The sequence below is a fragment of the Nannospalax galili genome, unplaced genomic scaffold, assembly GCF_000622305.1.
Source record: "Nannospalax galili isolate Female #2095 unplaced genomic scaffold, S.galili_v1.0 scaffold974, whole genome shotgun sequence".
Taxonomy (NCBI): Eukaryota; Metazoa; Chordata; class Mammalia; order Rodentia; family Spalacidae; genus Nannospalax; species Nannospalax galili.
Window position 1 is genome coordinate 136,855 of NW_008335438.1, and position 14,621 is coordinate 151,475.

Here is a 14,621-nt window from a genome sequence, read left to right on the forward strand (position 1 = left end):
AATCAGGAACCAGACAAGGCTGCCCACTATCTCCACTTCTCTTTAACATAGTACTTGAAACTCTTGCAAGAGCAATAAGATAAGAGAAGGAAATTAAAAGAGTATTAATTGGAAAAGAAGAGATCAAAATATTCCCCTTTGCAGATGATATGATATTATATCTAAGAGATGCTAAAATTTCTACCAGAAAACTCCTAGAAATTATTAACACATTCAGTAATGTGGCAGGTTACAAATTAACCTACAAAAGTCTGTAGCCTTTCTATATACCAATAACAAACAATCAGAGTAAGAGTACATGGAATTACCCCCCTTCAGAATGGCTACAAGAAATAATAAATAAAATATTTCAGAATAAACCTGACCAAAGACATTAAAGACCTACACAATGAAAATTTTAAATTTTTAATGAAAGAGATTGAGGAAGACATCAGAAGATGGAAGGACCTCCCATGCTCATGGATTGGAAGAATTAATATTGGGAAAATAACCATCCTACCAAAAGCCATTTATAGATTCAATGCAATGCCAATCAAAATCCCCATGACATTTTTCATAGAATTGGAAAAACACATCCTAAGATTCATATGGAAGCAGAAAAGACCTCAGATAGCCAAAGCTACCCTGAGCACTAAGAGCAATGCTGGGGGGATTACTATACCAGATTTTAAACTGTATTACAGAGCTATATTCATAAAAACAACATGGTACTGGCACAAAAATAGACCCACAGATCAATGGAACAAAATTGAGGACCCAAATATGAATACATTCAGTTTTAGCCACCTGATATTTGACAAAGGGCCACCAACATTCACTGGAGGAAAGACAGCATATTCAGCAAATGGTGCTGGCAAAACTAGATCTGCACCTGTAGAAGAATGAAATTAAACCCCTATCTTTCACTTTTCACAAAAGTCAATTCCAAATGGATCAAAGACCTCAATGTAAAGCCTGAAACACCGAAACTGTTAGAAGAAAACATTGGGAAAAACCTACAAGATAGAGGTGTAGGAAAGGATTTTCTAAAACAGACATCTACTGCTCAGGAAACAAGGTTAAGAATCAACAAATGGGACCTCATTAAACTAAAAAGCTTCTGTACATCAAAGGAGGCAACCAGGGAAGTGACGGGAAAACCCACAGAATAAGAGAAAATCTTCACCAGTGACACACCTGACAGGTTTAACATCTAGAATATATAACAAACTCAAAAAACAGAGAATCAAGACAGGAAGTAACCCAATTAAAAGATGGGCTGAGGAACTGAACAGAGAGTTCTCTAAAGAAGAAGAAAAGATGGCTAAGAATCATCTTAAAAGATGTTCAACATCACTAGTAATTAGGGAAATGCAAATTAAAACCACTTTAATATGTCATCTTACCCCAGTCGACTGGTTAGATCAAGAGAACAAATGATACCAAATGTTGGAGAGGATGTGGGGAAAGGTGAACACTCATCCACTGCTGGTGGGGCTGCAGAATTGTTCAACCCCTATGGAAAGAAGTGTGGAGAACTCTTAAAAAACTACAAATGAACCTACAATTTGGCCCAGTTATATCACTCCTTGGCATATGCCCAAAGAACTCATCCTATTGCAGAGACACTTGTACATCCATGTTTGTTGCTGTTCTTTTCACAATAACTAAGAAATGGAAGTTCTTGATATAGCTGCACTTTTCCACAATTATACCTACATTGAATTTCTTTCCCCAACCCCTTGGGTATAGTCATTCCTTTCTTCAGCTCTTTGTATTGCTTCCAGAACTCTCTGAAGGGCTTGGTCTTTGCCCAAGATTTATCCACATGACACACAGTAATTGAAAGTGCCAGACTGATGGAACTAAACTTCTTGGATGTTTAACAGATATACTTTGAGGCCTATATGAATTTGGTCAGAGGCACATAAAGGACAGTTTTTGCTCCTTGCCCTCCTAGGTTGACTAGTTACAGGGGACTATGAGCATCTCTCAAAATGTCCCATAATTGTGGTGGGTCACCTTTCCTCTTGATCAAGAAGGCTGAGGAGACCCCACCAGATGGACTTGAACCAGTGTCCAGTCTACAAAGAGGAGGGTCAACACAGAGGAATAATTTCCTCCATGCTTCCAAGTGAAGCCAGCCACAATCGAGTAGGACCTTTGACTTATCTTCACATAGGCGGAACTGGTAAAAGAAAGGAGTCAGGGGCTCCCTCCAAGCCCATGTGACCCCTGAGGAACAGGTGCTCAATCGGCCTTAAGAGTAAAAATAAATTGGTTTATCTGAGCCAACTGTATGACTTTAAACACCCAAAAGGAAAGTATAACCAAAGATTAAAGGGGCCAATTAAATTTCTTAAGAGTGTATATGTATAGCTAAATGCTACATAATAAGCAACAATGCCAGACAGGCGATACCTTCTTTTGAGTTGGTGGCCAGGGTAGCCAAAGGGACTCCCAGATAGTAACCCAGCATAGAACTGGAAAAATGAACACCAGACCCCAATCTTAACTCAGGGTATATTGACAACTGATTGCTGCTAGATGAGGAACAGCTGACTCTCCTAAAACAAAGACCTCTAGATAGGCTGACTGGATTCACCAGATGGACAAGTAGTGCGACATCACAGTGGACAGTAGCAGGGATAACAGAGTATAAGGGCCCTAGTGGGGGGAGGGAGACTATGGGAGGGTGCCATATGGGAAGTGCGTGTACAATTGAATAAGATGGTTTGCAATGTTCTGTGTGATACACACACACACACACACACACACACACACAAAATCAACAGATTTTAAAAAATGAATTATATTTGAGGAGGAAGCATAAAAATTTACATCATGTCAATTAATAGAGGTGATAAATATTACCATTGAAATCTACCCCATGACTTTATAGACATACACAGGTGCCAAGGATCCAAGTGCAACCAATTATGACTAGTAATAAACAAATACATACAGATTAGAGATGCATGCACCAGTGTCTCAGTGTTATGAGCAAAAACAATGCATCTTTCTGTAAAAAAACAGTATATTTTAAAATGAAATGGAGATCTTTTTAAAGGTTAAAAACTCATTCAATTTTATGTCTTACAGGGTTTATACTGAGTTCAATAAAAAAAAAAATATATAGTTTTCTTTGTTCGTGTGAATTTCATACATGTATGCAATGCAATATGATCATACCCAACACCCCCCATTTCACCTTTGCAACTGCCTCGTGTTTCCCCAACATGCCCTTCATAACAATGAATCCCCCTCTTCTAGCAGGTAACAAGTGCTACTAAGGGATGTGGCTTGGAGGTCCCTCCCTCATGTATGCTGGAATATCGACTGGCTTGATCTCGTGTAGGTAACCAGAGCTGCTGTGAGTTCCTAAGTGCAGAAGTCATGTCATGACTAGAAGATGTTGCAAAGTTTTTTAAGTGTGTGTTTCTAGGTGATACCTAAATAACCTGAATTCATTTCCAGTTGAGGCCAGCTGCATGCATACACACATGCATGCATGCATCTATTCATCCATCCACCTTTGATACATGTAGGATTTCAACTGAGAAAAACACAGAGATATGAAGCAGACTTCCCTTCAAAGTGCTTAATGGAAGCAATACAATGTGTTATTTGTATTTTTTAACCCAATATTTCCTTAACATTTACCATGCAAGAGCACTGTATTTAAAAAGCAATGCAAATAAGCCATTCAGTTCTCACAGGTATTCCTTAGTGATCTTGTTGTACCTGATTTACTTTCAGGAAAGTGGGATTATATAATAAATACATACAAAGTTATCCAGTGACAGATCTAAGCTTCCAATCAAGTATACCTGACTTCAAAATCAATGGTATGCTTTTAAGTATTTTGAGATAATGTCAGTTTAGACAAGGCACAAAATAAGAACATGAACCCGATCAGAGTCCATTTTCTGCAAAGAGTGATGGTCTGATTTTTAGAGCATGAAAATTATCATTGGTCTGTGCATGTGTAGTCACTGAGCAATCACTGTAAACTCTTGAGGAAGGGCTGAAAAAGATTAAAAATAGTGGATCAAAACAGTTTTAAGAATTCTTGACAGTAAGTTTGAGTCTTTAAGATGAATTAAAGGAGGATATTTGATAAAGAGTCTAAAAGGAGCAAAGGTATAGAAAGAGGAATGTGTCCTAGGAGTTCATGAGTAAGAGGGCCACACAGGCAGCATCATCAAAGAACAATCATCTAGGGCCTGCAGGGCTCCTCCTCGTCTCCCAGAAGCCCAGAGAGCCAACCCTTGAGAGATATTTCTTTTGGGCATCAGAGATTTTCCATCTTTATTTAATATCAACAAAGAGTGCCCTTTACAATACCAGAACTGTCTAAGAGGAGTAAAAAGCTAATTGGCTTGTTCTCAACCACAAAACCAGTCAGTGTCCTGCAAGGAAAGGGATGGTAAACTGATACACTTGACAAAGGGCTGTTTCGAACCATGGGTGATATTAAGAGGAACCAGCAAAGTTTGGATAAGATATTGGTTATCTTTTATGTTTCTGTGTTAAATCACCCAAAAGAGACAACTTAAGGGAGAGTTTATTTTAGACACAGTTTGAGAGGCTCATGGTGGGGAAGATGTGGTGGGAGAGGGCTCACATTTTGGTAGATAAGGAAGCATGATAGGGTTGGAAGCAGAGCTGGGCTACAAACCCCAAGGCCTGTTCCCTATCCCTAGGGACTCACTTCCCTCAACTAGGCCTCAGTACCTAAGGGTTCCACACCATCCTAAACCAGCACCACCAGCTAGGGAGCAAATGCTCATACATGAGTCTAAGGAGGAGGGCATGATGTATTCAGACTATAACAGTTAATCGTCCTTAGGCTAGAAACAGGGAGGTCTTTATGCTTCTTCCCTTCTTTCCTGGATCCTCTGGAAAGTTATAGCTATAACTTGTTGTAAATATAGAAGAGGGAATTCAGGGGACTTTGGAAGAGATGAGATGAGATGAGATGCACCAGCTTCATGTTCCTCTTGCATCCAGGATCCTGATGGTGTCTCCCATTGGCCAAACTCAGTAAAAAGCAGGATGGTAAGGCAACACATTGAAGCAGGGCAAAAAATTGAACAGGGAATGAGGGAGAGAGGATCTGGAGAGGCACGTGGAGAATGGTGAGAACAAAGACTTCCAGCGCAAAGCCAAGGGCGGATGTAAAGTGACACAGGCATCATTTAAAGCAACGAAGCTTGCAAACTATTTTGGGTTACTCTTGTGAATGAAAGCAGATTCAACATAATCCCTGCAATAGTTCTCTTTTATATAACTGCATTTACATATGTGTCTACACATGTGAGAAAGATGGTGTTGCTGTAGCAGGTGTACTGTGAAATACCTGTAACTCTCAGCAGAGTCTATTTGATGTAAGTGGCATCAATCATATGTATTGTGTGGAATGTTACTGTTCTGAGATAACTAGCCAACCCAAGACAGGAACTCAGAATGCTTCCCAGGGTTGTGGTTGAGCCTCTAGTGATGGAAAGGCAGGGAGAGGAGCATACTAACCTGTATGTGATCATACACTTAATGACAACCGGTTTCATGTGCTACGTTGTGTCCTCTCTTTGGGGCAGAGGATGAGTGCGCACGCACACAACACACACACACACACACACACACACACACACACACACATCATTCATAGCAGATTTAAAAAATCGGGCAATAATGAATCTAAGCTAACCTTGACACCAGTGGAAAGCAGGTGCAGAAGGTAGTTGGAGGGGGGGACAATGTCTCCTACATTTGAGAATCAGCCTTTTTGTTATACAGAGGCTTGCAGGAGAGGAAAAAAACCTCCCAGTGGCTCTAAGAACATTGATATTTTCCAGGGGATTTGAGAGACGGAAGCTCAAAAGTGCTGTGTTTATGCTCATAATTATTTATTTCCCTATTAAGAAATTAGATCTCATATGTTACTACTGGCTGGATATTAAGTATCTTCTTGAAGCAATTTTGAAACCATCTCTTTATCTTCTTACAGAGAGAGAGAGAAAGAGAAAGAGAGACAGAGACAGAGAGGGAGCATGCTATACACATCATAGTATACATAATAAAACTTGAAATTTTAACTGAAGCACTCTGCTGTAAATTAAATAAGGCAAATGCATCCTTGGCAGAACTTGAACAAATGTCAAATATTTCCCAGAAATAAACATTTCCATAAAAAATGCCATGAAAAAGTGAACTAAAATTTGCACATCTATCTTAGTTACATAAAAAGTCAGCTTTAGTTTTCTTAAGAAGGGGGAACCAAAGCCCCAGAAACCACTGTGAATTCCAATCGCCTAGTTTCCATTCCACATAGTCACTTACTGATGCAGCATTTCTATTATCATGTTGAGCAATGACTTAAAGATGAATAAAGAATTTAGAATCCAACATTTGAATTCGTTAAGCTGTTTCCAGTAAGTAATTTAGAATCCTGAAAAATGTCAAACACAAAATTACTAATCCAAAGAGGAGCCCTTTGTATCTGCATAAATAAAAATGGAGATTAATTTCTGGTTAGCAGAGATCATTTCCTATTATGTTTGTGTCTCGAATGCTGTGACATGGATGCAGTAGCTGCTTTTTACCATTGTATCATCACTGTCATTTAAGTCACCTTGGTGGGAGAATATACAAATGCACCTCTGCAAATAATTGGCTTGATATTGGAGAAGCATATTGGAAGTTATTGAAAGAGTCCCCCTCCCCCCCCACTTCTCCTGGAGGTTTTCATTCAAACACCTATCTCACCAGGAGGATCCCTCCATAGGAAAGACACTAGAGAGAGTTCAGTAGGACTCCACAGGAAAACAAACAAAGCATAGATTCTTGTTATACCTCTTACTTGAGCTTGTGCTGTGATCAAAGCCAATTTTGGAACTTACATTCTCTCCAAATGCTCTAGAGAAGGGGTTATTACACATTGCAGACAACGTGCAGTATTCTTGAAAGACTCTAGGAGACACCATTGCCCCCCCCCCCAAAAAAAAACCAAAACCCAGGAGTCACTCAAATGGCACCGGATCAAAGGGGTCAGGGTCCGCATCTTTCCCACAGAGGCCATCTTCTTTAGTAACCCAATCTCAAAACTGGGGTTAACTCTTAATTCTTCTTTCAAAGGACCTTAGTTCTAAAATACTTGTCTTCTCAATCAGCAGGGAGTCCTGGCACACAACAGAAGCACTGGTTGCCCATCATCTCATTTCCTTTGTTCTCTGCTAACAGAAACCATTTCCCACTCTACAGAATGGACATGGGAAGCCTGGTCTCTCTGCTTCCCTTTGCCTTCTGTATTATTTCTTTTATATGAGGTGGCTAGAGGTATGGACATAAGACCAAGCCCTGGTCAATAGAGAAAGTCTGCTAGACAACCTAAGGAAAGCTTTCCTTGGCCAAATTTGGAGACATGGACCACATGTTGGAGAAGATGATGCCTTTCCCACTGCTGGTGACTGAAGAGCATCAAAGAAATCTGGAAAACACTCCATCTCATACCAAGTTTAACACTGTTTGACCCAGCAACTTTACTCTAAATTTTCACCCAATAACTAAACATGCATTTATCCACATATTGCATATGAGTACTCAAAGCAGAGCATAGTTGAATCAACATGTTCACCTACAATGAAATGATTAAACACACTCATAATGTACAATACCAGTCATTAATTATGAAGGAACAACACACTGATAACATGCAATGCCACAAGTGAATCTCATAAACATGCTGAGGGAAAGAACAAGTAATGTATTGTTGTCTTTCTAAAATCACAAAACATAGACATGGTGGCAGAAGGGAAATCAGTGGTTGCCTGCAGCTGAGAATGGAGGAAAGACTGGCTGTAAATGAACCCAAGGGAGCTGTGAGACGATGGATGTATTTCTACCTTGATTATAGTGGTGGCTACATGAGTCTATATGATATATAACTGTACACATGAAGTGGATATATATAATATACATATATATGTATATATCTGTAAACTTTATCTTGATAACAGTGATTTCTTTTTAAAAGACATATAACAGAAATGATTCTCTTTTAACTAGATGCTGTTACCTACCAGAACTCCTTCAAATTCTTGCAGTCATTTTGGGACTTGTGTCCACAGAACAGAAAATACGTGGATTTCTGACTCCACGGTTAAAAATGCCTGTGATGAGTCCTTGATGATAAGAAGTCTGCATGGGGTAAGGCTGAAAGTGTGGGGGCTATGGGAAGACTGCCAAGGTCAAAGCCATCTAATCACATATTGTCTGCATGACCTTGTGAAGTCCATTCCATTCCACTTGTGTCTAAGTATTCTCATCTATAAGATGAAGGTAATAGCAACACTAGCTGCCTACAGGGCTTTGAGAATTAGATCAGTCTGATTATGAATTGCAGCATTGCAGAACCAACCTCGCTCCTTCCCTTATAGTGCATATTTATGAATGTGTGTCTGTGTTTGTGCACATGTGTGTGGAGTCCAGTGGTCAACTTCAAGTTTTATTCCTCCTCAGGCACCTTCCACCTTATTTCTTGTGACGGTCTCTCACCGGGACCTGGAACTTATGGATTAGGCTGAACTGCCTGGCCAGCAAGACCCAAGATTCGCTTGTCTCAAATTCCCAACATCTGGAATTACAAGCATGTAGCACTTCTTAGCTTTTTACATGAGATGGAATTCAGTACCTCATGCATGCATGGCAAACACTTTAAGGACCAAGATATCTCACTAGCCCATTTCTTTCTATCTTTCTTTCTACTTTTATTCAATAATGTATCTTAAGAACCAAGAACATACTCAGTATCAATAAGCACTTAACAAATATTTTCCAAACAAATGAAATAATATGTATAATTGTGTCAGAACAGACCCACACCTAGTAAGCAAAGGGGAGACTGTGTTATCTATTGTGATGTTACTGTACAGCTACAGATGTGTTCCAAGGTGCTCCTACTGTTTCTTGTCTTCTTGTTATGTGAACACTGAGTGTTTTATTTTTACATTATTTCTGACTGACTGTTCTGGAGATTGCAAATCGGGCTCACAATCTGTTTTTGTACAACCTATAGGTTAAGAATGTTAATTTAAAGTATTGTTAAAGCAGGAGAAAGAAGGCTGTACAGTAGGAAAGGCTAAAATATTTACCATTTACTAAAATCTTTACTACTTGGCCATTTATGGAAAAAGTTTGCCAGTTCCTGGACTGATCTGCTTATGCATCTCAAAACATCCTTACTCAAACATTATACTTTAGTTACTGCATACAAATAATTTTTGTTTCAATGTACATATTATAACAATGTCAGAGGATTGAATTAGCAGGTTGTAGGACGTGAAGTATAATGCCATGCACTTCTTTCTGAGTAAGAAGAGAGAAATAGAATCAAAGGGTAAGCTGACAGCAAACACGATGTGCAGCTAATTGGCATGAGAGAATGTGGCTTCATGCATTTCAGTCAGTATTAGTCAGAACAGATGGTCCAATCTAACCCAGTTCTGAGGGTATCTAAGGAACTGTGACTTGACATTTAGAGATATTGTAGGGCATTGTAATTACTGCTCAGTGTTCTAATTATTTCACATAATACCTAAAACTCATATGGACTATGTAGAAATATTGGGAAAAATCACTTTGCTCTTTCTGCTTCAGCTTTCCAGCCTTTTCCCCTCCCGCCTTTCTCTTTCTTTAAAAAAAAATTTATTTATTATTTTTATTTTATGTGTATGAGTGTATTGCCTGCATGTATGTGAATGCACCCATCATGCAATGTTGCGGAGGTCAGAAGAGGGCTTCGGATTGCCCTGGAACTGGAGTTAAGGACGGTTTGTAGCCGCCATGTGGGTTCTGGGAATTGAACCCAGGTCCTCTGCAAGAGCAGTCAGTGCTCTTAATCGCTGAGCCATCTCTCCAGCCTCATCTCTTTCTTTTCCCTTCCCTCCCTCCTTCCTTCCTTCCTTCCTTCCTCCTTCCTTCCTTCCTTCCTTCCTTCCTTCCTTCCTTTCTTTCTTTTCTTTCTTTCAAGACAAGGTCTTACTTTGTTGTCTATTCTTGCCTGAAAGTTGCTATGTAACTCAAACTAACCTTGAATTTACAATCCCCCTGTGTCAGCTGCCGAGGTCCACACGTATGTGCCTCCACACATGCCTGTCTCCTCTTGGTCTTTGCACCTCCACTCTACTCTCTGGTTGTTACCCCAAAGCACTATATTTTTAATGTAACTTCAACCTTTAATTTTGACTTCTTGTATAAAATCTAAAATTTCTGAGATTTCACAGTTAACTATCATCTAAACAAATGTTGCCAGAATGGTCTACATGTACCACAGAGAACACAGCAGTTTCATTTGTATATTTTGGAATCTTCAGAAAAGATGTAGTAGTCATTTCAAGACTTAATCTTGACAGTACTGACACCTGGGGAGCTGGATAAATCTCTGTGGGGCCTGCCTATGTGTTGTAAGATGCCAGTAGCATTTCTAGCCTCTGTCCATGGATGTCAGCAGCCTTTTCCCTCAGTCTTGACAGTTGAAAATGTCTCCAGTCATTTCTGTGAGTCCTTGGGGACCTGGGTTTCATTACCATGCTCAGTTCAGGACCATGGATTTAGACTGATTTCAAGGATAACAGGACAAGGTTTGGAAATTTTGATTAATAACCAAAAGAGTCTCTGCTGATAGGAAACAGAACAAAGACATCAATTTAGGAGTGTCAGGTTTTGAAACTCTTAACTGGTCTGTTCTAGTGTGAATTCATACACAGCTCCTGTACTCTCTCACATCATTTGTTCTAACAGTTGAGCCTTTCAATGGGAATGGGGCCTGCTGATCTATTTACTTTTACTTTTTTTTTTGCACATTACCTTGCTTGGAGTGCCTCTCACCTCTCTGCCAATCCATAGAGTATGCTGTTTTAGGTTAATTCATGGCCTAGTTTAAGCAACCCTGCAGAAGTTGGGACCATACTTAGAAATATTTGGGGTGGGAGTGGAAATCCAGGAAAAAATTCAGATTTTCTTACCAAGCTAGAAATGAGACCCAGAGTCATTACAATATGTTTTCATAAAGGAGGAAAGAGATTCTACTCTCCACCTGCCTAAAAATAAAAGAAAGTTACATCAGTTGTAGATCCATACAGTATTAGAGCTACAGAGGTTTGAAAGTATTTTGCTGAATCTCTCCCAATAACAGAGGTGAGGTCTGAGACCCACAAAGTAAGAGACTCAAGTGAGGTGGCTGCCCAGTGGAGAGCTGCAACTTTGGATTCCTAGGTCAGTACTCTGTCTGATACATCCTCTCTTCTAGGAAAGACCAACAAATCAGAACTGTGAAATGTTTCAGAAGTAGTTTTAATTATTGTTAAATTATGCATTGAAGCAAATCGAGTTCCATTTTTGAACTGTATTATACATATAATTGTTTCTGCAAACTCTTTTAGTATTTCCTGTTCTTAATATGTTGACGTCTATCCCTCATTTTTAACCTTCATTCCTCCTCCTTTCCTTTCTCTTTCTCCTTTAATTCTTACCCTGTGAAGCAGGTGCAATGATTATGATACTAAGAAACAGGGACTACTTTTAAGACTTTCAACCATAAAAAAAATTGAGAAAATTGCTTAAATGGAAGTATAGGAGTTAAGAAGACAAACATGAAGACCATTGACGCAATCCTGCTTTGATCCCTGAGGCTGCAGTGACCTGGGGGAGGAAGTGCTGTCTTCACAGTCTGGAAATGGGCTTCCTGGGAACAGCACTGCCTGTGCAGCTCTAGAAGAGGTAGAAGTCATGCTGCTGTTGTCAGAGGTACAACAGGAAGTGAGGAGACTGGGAGGGACACTGTCGCATCTCTTCAGCCTCCACCCTGCTGTCTTCCACCAGTACATCCCACTGACTGGGCCTGCCCAGGAACACAGGATCAAGGGAAACTGAGGACTGCGCAATACAGAGCACAGACGATCAGAGAAGGAAGGAGAATGGGCTAGAGGGGCACAGGCATTGCACAGCTCTCTTCTGCCTATCAATTTCTTAGGCTTTCTTTGAGACTTGCCACCTCAGCAGATCCCAACAAAAGAAAAGGAAATGACAGGTGGATTCTGCAAGAGGAGAAGTGGTCCAAGTTCCTGTGTTTGTATTTCCTTCCCTTCTTCCTAATGACAAGAAACTTGAGTGAATATAATAAAAAACAAGTTGGTACTTATCTCACGATGGCTTTACTACGAAAACATCTATCATCTAATTCACACAGGAATCCACCAGCCAATACATTGTAAAGCGTGGTAGAGCAGACATTAGGCTGAGGCATTTTCTGAAAGGAAATATCACCTAATCACGTGTGGGATGAAGACATAAACGATGGAAGTTATAAGGTGATCTGTGTTGTCATACCCTCCAAATGAAAAGGTTGAAGCCCTAGTCCCTTTTGTGATTATATTTAATGGGAGACTTTTAGGAGAATAAGTGAGGTCATAAAGATGAGGTTCTAATCTAATAAGACTTGGATCCTTATAAGGAGAGGCAAAGTTACCAGCTATGCAGGTGCACAGAGGAAGAACGCAGCAAGAGGGAGGTTGCCTCCATGCTTCAGGGAAGGCCGAACCTACCAATACCTTGAGCTTGAGCAGGCAGCTCCCAGAGCTGTGATGAAATAAATTCTATGGTTAAACCACACAACCTACAGTATTTTATTATCATAGCAAGAGCAGATTGATACAAGGTACCAATCACACAACATACTACAATAGCCAATGTCTATAGCAGCTTTCAAAGAAAATTGCAAAGCAAGATCATGTCAATATAAGAAATACAGCTTTCACCTCAAGGGAAATAAGAGATACTTTACTCTGGAACCAGATATGAGTAATCATAGCTGGGGAACATAGATTTAGGTTACTCCAAAGTTCAAGTTCAACATGACAACAGTTTAATGTAGTTTATATAAAATACAACAAAAAAGTCAGAAATTAAGATGGTTTTTGATTACATTGGTGGGTCCATCAAGTAGGCAGGTTATAGCAAAGTGAGAAAGTGTCTGCTCAGGGTCTCAGATGCCATTTGTTGTTATTCTTGACTTTTGGGTTGGTGGAAGCTACTGCTTTGCTAAGTTAATACATTCTAAGAGGTTTCACTGGATAGTCACGTGGATATTAGTTCAGATACAGAGGTGGGAAAGGGGTGGGTATTAAGGGGGCTACAGATAGCCCAAGATACACTGTAATTACATCCCAGACCTGCAACAATCCAGTCTCTCCACAGTCATTGAAATTCTAATCAGTTAATCAGTCTTTGCATAGTGTTCAAGGTAAGGCACAGCTTCTTTCCAGGAGCTAATGCTCACAGTGTCTTGCTATGAACTACAATTTCCTGAAATTATTTAAGTAGGGAAGATTCTCTCCACAATCAGAGACAAGGCTTAAGCATACAACCACGGGAGAAGAAAAACATAGCAATGTCTCAAATTCATATGCATATGTAAATGATTTAAGAGTAGGTTGCAAGTAGTGTACAGATGAAACGATGTGGAAGTAGGGTACTCAGAAAAGGAGATCCAAAGAGGTGAGTGGTGACGGGAGGGAATTGATGCTCAGAAGATAACATTTTCCAAGCTTACTAATTTTCTGTGTTAGCCTGGCTGGGATCATGGTGGAGATTTTATTTAACAATTCCTCTTTATAAATGTAATTTTTCAGAGAAGATCTAATATCATATATGGGAGCAGATCTGCAGGCTATTTTTTTAAACATGTTTCTTACTCCAAACTACTTTGCATGAAAATTTATTGAAATGCTCTAATTTGTATGCTTCTCCTGAATCTAACAATCCTGACTGATCCACACATAAGTTCTGTGTCAGTATAATTATGAGTATATTATTTTAATGAAAAAGTTAAACATTAATTCCAAATAGACCCACAGTGTTCAGAGAAGCTGAGGCAGTTTGGGGACGCTAAGAGCTGCTGTGAGATTGCTTTGAGGCAGAACAATTTGAAGAAGTAAATTGATATTCTTCAGTAGGCCCTGCCCTTGAGTTCTCACAAGGTCTCCACAGCAATTCAAAATCTGCTTCGGATTAACTGTTTTGCATTTCCCCCAGAGGCCTGTCCAAGCCCTGTAAGTCACAAGAAAATGCCATAAAGCACTCTTCCCTGAACAATTAGGAAGGGAGGAGGTGAGCAGGACAAGGAGGAGTTTATCTGGGGAAGAGAATCAGCTTTGCTGGTGAGGGTTCTCCCAGGAGGAAGCAAAAGGCCTTGCAGTTCTATTCAAGCAAAGTCTGGCTGCAAAAGCACAAGGTTACTCCCACGTCTAGAAATGAAACCAGGAAGAGGGCAAGTTGATTTGTTATCACCCTTTGAAGTCTTCCTACCGAGAGTGCAGTCTCAAAGCAGAAGCAGCTAACCTGGCTGCTGATTAGAAATGCAGGCCCTCCCCGTCTACTAAATCCAAATGCACAGTTGGACAAGATGCTCACCCGATTTCTACACTCACGATAACTCATGCATTTCTCTAAAGTGTTCATCCGCATGAACATAAAAGGGCTTCGAAGTGCTCTGCAGTGCTTGAACATGCGCACATCCACATCATGAAGAATGAAGCTGTGTGGAAAAGACAGCAAGAAGAGCACTGCTCGGGCTTGGTGATGCA